At 73.0% G+C, this 4,747-nt stretch overlaps 1 protein-coding gene across 1 annotated transcript in view; it reads right to left on the reverse strand.

Annotated features, from left to right (window-relative positions):
* Positions 1 to 687, reverse strand: part of LOC123369186 (double C2-like domain-containing protein alpha) — a 41,173-nt gene extending 40,486 nt beyond the window's left edge. Inside the window, exons 1-2 of the mRNA XM_045014544.1 lie at positions 637 to 687; positions 1 to 241 (exon numbers count right to left, since the gene is read on the reverse strand). The exon at positions 1 to 241 is cut by the window's left edge and continues 27 nt beyond it. The gene's annotated coding sequence lies outside the window, so the exon portion shown is untranslated. The remainder of the gene's footprint in view (positions 242 to 636) is intronic.
* Between the last annotated feature and the right edge of the window lie 4,060 nt (positions 688 to 4,747).

Genomic DNA, 4,747 nt, shown 5'->3' on the forward strand with positions numbered 1-4,747 from the left:
GCTGGCGGGATCGCGCCTGGCGGGACGAGGAGCCGGAGGATCGGCGGGGGGGCGGGATCCTGGAGCGGGGGGCGGGTCCAGAGGGGGCGGGGTTGGGCGGACAGACAGACAGACCCGGGCTGGGGTGTGATGGGGAGACACGGGGGCTCCTGGGGAAACCAGAACAGCGAATTCACCCCAAAGTGCTGTTGGGAGGGGAAGGCGGGGAGGGGGCTGGGAGCCAGGACGCCTGGGTTCTCTTCTGTATGTAAATAGAGCAAGAAAGTTTGGTACAGGGTGAGCCGGTGCCCCTCACTCCCGACCCGCAGCCCCTGCCAGTCCAGCCCTGCCCCCCCCAGCCCTGCCGGTGCCCCTCACTCCTGACGCGCAGCCCCTGCCAGCCCAGCCCTGCCCCCCCCAGCCCTGCCGGTGCCCCTCACTCCTGACGCGCAGCCCCTGCCAGCCCAGCCCTGCCGGTGCCCCTCACTCCCGACCCGCAGCCCCTGCCAGCCCAGCTCTGCCGGTGCCCCTCACTCCCGACCCGCAGCCCCTGCCAGCCCAGCTCTGCCGGTGCCCCTCACTCCCGACCCGCAGCCCCTGCCAGCCCAGCCCGCTCACAGGAGATAAATGTGGGATTCTCTCGCCCAGGGAATATACCTGGGAGATTCAGAGATTTCATATCTCCCCCTCTCCCCGCCCCCTCCTCCACTGCCCCCCCATCCATGTTGCCATGACAACGCCGAACCTGGTCCAGTTCCAGGCCAGGAAATATTCCCTCCAGTGACGGATGCTGCGGCCTGACATTTAATGAGAGACTCGCCAGCGGCGCCAGCTGCAGGATCGGGGGGGGGGGGGGGCTGGGGTCTCTCCCCATCCCGGGGCACCGGGGGGTCTGGGGGTGACAGGCAGGGAATCGAGTCTATGAACTGGCCAAGTGGGAGCAGCCGTTCAGTTCATCTGATCCGCGGCGGGGGGAGCCCAGGCTAATTAGGGCTGGAAGCAGCTTTCGGGGGAGCGGGGGCGGACAGGCGGGGACCCAGGAGGTGGGTGCTGGACGAGGGAGGCGAGAGGGTTGGAGAAGAGGAGAAAATCATTTCTGGGCTCCCCCCCCCCAGCCCTGCCGGTGCCCCTCACTCCCGACCCGCAGCCCCCGCCAGCCCAGCCCTGCCGGTGCCCCTCACTCCCGACCCGCAGCCCCTGCCAGCCCAGCCCTGCCCCCCCCAGCTCTGCCGGTGCCCCTCACTCCCGACCCGCAGCCCCTGCCAGCCCAGCCCTGCCCCCCCCAGCTCTGCCGGTGCCCCTCACTCCCGACCCGCAGCCCCTGCCAGCCCTGCCCCCCCAGCCCTGCCGGTGCCCCTCACTCCCGACCCGCAGCCCCTGCCAGCCCAGCCCTGCCCCCCCCCAGCCCTGCCGGTGCCCCTCACTCCCGACCCGCAGCCCCTGCCAGCCCAGCCCTGCCGGTGCCCCTCACTCCCAACCCGCAGCCCCTGCCAGCCCAGCCCTGCCCCCCCAGCCCTGCCGGTGCCCCTCACTCCCGACCCGCAGCCCCTGCCAGCCCAGCCCTGCCGGTGCCCCTCACTCCCGACCCGCAGCCCCTGCCAGCCCAGCCCTGCCGGTGCCCCTCACTCCCGACCCGCAGCCCCTGTCAGCCCAGCCCTGCCCCCCCGCTCTGCCGGTGCCCCTCACTCCCGACCCGCAGCCCCTGCCAGCCCAGCCCTGCCCCCCCCAGCCCTGCCGGTGCCCCTCACTCCCGACCCGCAGCCCCTGCCAGCCCAGCTCTGCCGGTGCCCCTCACTCCCTACCCGCAGCCCCTGTCAGCCCAGCCCTGCCCCCCCCCAGCTCTGCCGGTGCCCCTCACTCCCGACCTGCAGCCCCTGCCAGCCCAGCCCTGCCGGTGCCCCTCACGCCCAACCCGCAGCCCCTGTCAGCCCAGCCCTGCCCCCCCCCAGCTCTGCCGGTGCCCCTCACTCCCGACCCGCAGCCCCTGCCAGCCCAGCTCTGCCGGTGCCCCTCACTCCCGACCCGCAGCCCCTGCCAGCCCAGCCCTGCCGGTGCCCCTCACTCCCGACCCGCAGCCCCTGCCAGCCCAGCCCTGCCCCCACCAGCTCCGCTGGGGCCCCTCACTCCCGACCCGCAGCCCCTGCCAGCCCAGCCCTGCCCCCACCAGCTCCGCTGGGGCCCCTCACTCCCGACCCGCAGCCCCTGCTGGCCCAGCCCTGCCCCGCCCCAGCCCTGCCGGTGCCCCTCACTCCCGCCCCGCAGCCCCTGCTGGCCCAGCCCCGGCTCCCATGAAGTCCCTTCGCTGTACTATTCCTGGAAGTTAGTTCACACCAACCCCTGATGCTTTTTCACAATGCAGCAGCTAGTGCAGAAGCTGTGATATTTTGGTTATAAACACCTGTTGGTGGGGGTGTTCGGAGACTGTTTGGGGACCAGGGGGAAAACAAGCTTTTATGGCTCCGCTGGTGCCCCTCACTCCCGACCCGCAGCCCCTCCCAGCCCAGCTCTGCCGGTGCCCCTCACTCCCGACCCGCAGCCCCTGCCCCCCCAGCTCTGCCGGTGCCCCTCACTCCCGACCCGCAGCCCCTGCCAGCCCAGCCCTGCCGGTGCCCCTCACTCCCGACCCGCAGCCCCTGCCGGCCCAGCCCTGCCGGTGCCCCTCACTCCCGACCCGCAGCCCCTGCCCCCCCAGCTCTGCCGGTGCCCCTCACTCCCGACCCGCAGCCCCTGCCAGCCCAGCCCTGCCGGTGCCCCTCACTCCCGACCCGCAGCCCCTGCCCCCCCAGCCCTGCCGGTGCCCCTCACTCCCGACCCGCAGCCCCTGCCAGCCCAGCCAGCGTTCCTGGTGCGCTGTTGTGTCTGGTTGCTGGGCGCGTGCTGTGAATGGGGGGAGGCAGGCGGTGGCTGGGGGCTGATTGATGACAGGCCGGGCTGCGGCTGGGGACTCGCCGGGCTCCAGGGTGAAACGTCTCAGCTGAGAGGAACGTGGCTCCTGGCGCGTCGTCGCGCTTCCCGTCCTTGGCTCTGGGGAAAGTCAGCGCCCGGCGCGGGGCTGGGGCCGGGCCTAGAGACGGGGGAGCCAGGAGCCAGCCAGGCCCTGCCCTGGGGCCGGATCGGAGCCCGCGCCCCCCACCGGGGCCAGGCCCCCGCCCCATTCCCTGCCCCCCCGAGCCAGCCAGTCCCTGCCCTGGGGCAGGATCAGAGCCCGCACCCCCCACCGGGGCCAGGCCCCTGCCCCATTCCCTGCCCCCCCGAGCCAGCCAGTCCCCTCCCTGGGGCCGGATCGGAGCCCGCACCCCCCACCGGGGCCAGGCCCCTGCCCCATTCCCTGCCCCCCTGAGCAGCCAGTCCCCTCCCTGGGGCCGGATCAGAGCCCGCACCCCCCACCGGGGCCAGGCCCCTGCCCCATTCCCTGCCCCCCCGAGCCAGCCAGTCCCTGCCCTGGGGCCGGATCAGAGCCCGCACCCCCCACCGGGGCCAGGCCCCTGCCCCATTCCCTGCCCCCCTGAGCCAGCCAGTCCCCTCCCTGGGGCCGGATCAGAGCCCGCACCCCCCACCGGGGCCAGGCCCCCGCCCCATTCCCTGCCCCCCCCCGAGCCAGCCAGTCCCCTCCCTGGGGCCGGATCGGAGCCAGCACCCCCCAGAGGGGACAGGCCCCTTCTGGCCTACGTCCCGCAAGGCCCCGGCTCGCTGCTGTGGCCTGTGCCCCACGTCAGGGCGGGCGGCTCGGCTGCGGATCCGCCCTTTGTGCCCGTGCAGGGCTCTGCCTGCGGCTGGGCGACTCGTTAGCAGCCCTGCCTGGCATCGCTAATGAGGAGCCGGGGGGATGGGGGGGGACGGAGCTGTTTGTCTGTGTGGGGCCCAGACTGTCTGACCTTTAAAATCCTCTGACAGAAAACTGCCCCCCCCCCCGGCTCCTCGCTCCTTCCCTTGCAGCCAGAGCCAGCTCCTCCAGACCCCCCGGCAGCCTGGGGGCCGTACGCCTGCCTGGCTTCCAACTTCCCTCTTCCTCCGGCGATGCGGCCGCCTCTGGGGTGGGGCAGGGGCTGGTTATACAAGGACCCCGGGTTCGGTGCCAATCTGGGGCCCCTCCGCAGTGGCTGGGGCTGGGCTCACAGGGACCCCTCACCCGGCGCTGAGATGCAGCCACCTCTGGGGAGGGACATGGCGGCTGGGTACACGGGATCCCTCGCCCAGTGCTGAGATGCAGCCACCTCTGGGGGGGGGATGTGGGGGCTGGGTACACGGGACCCCTCGCCCGGCCCTGAGATGCAGCCACCTCTGGGGAGGGACGTGGGGGCTGGGCTCACAGGGACCCCTCACCCGGCGCTGAGATGCAGCCACCTCTGGGGAGGGATGTGGGGCTGGGCACACGGGGACCCCTCACCCGGCACTGAGATGCAGCCACCTCTGGGGAGGGACATGGCGGCTGGGTACACGGGATCCCTCGCCCAGCGCTGAGATGCAGCCACCTCTGGGGGGGGACGTGGGGGCTGGGCTCATAGGGACCCCTCGCCCGGCACTGAGATGCAGCCACCTCTGGGGAGGGACATGGCGGCTGGGTACACGGGACCCCTCACCCGGCGCTGAGATGCAGCCACCTCTGGGGAGGGACGCGGGGGCTGGGCTCACAGGGACCCCTCACCCGGCGCTGAGATGCAGCCACCTCTGGGGAGGGACGCGGGGGCTGGGCACACGGGGACCCCTCGCCCGGCGCTGAGATGCAGCCACCTCTGGGGAGGGACGCGGGGGCTGGGCTCACAGGGAC

This window comes from Mauremys mutica, chromosome 4 (assembly GCF_020497125.1).
Source record: "Mauremys mutica isolate MM-2020 ecotype Southern chromosome 4, ASM2049712v1, whole genome shotgun sequence".
Classification (NCBI taxonomy): domain Eukaryota; kingdom Metazoa; phylum Chordata; order Testudines; family Geoemydidae; genus Mauremys; species Mauremys mutica.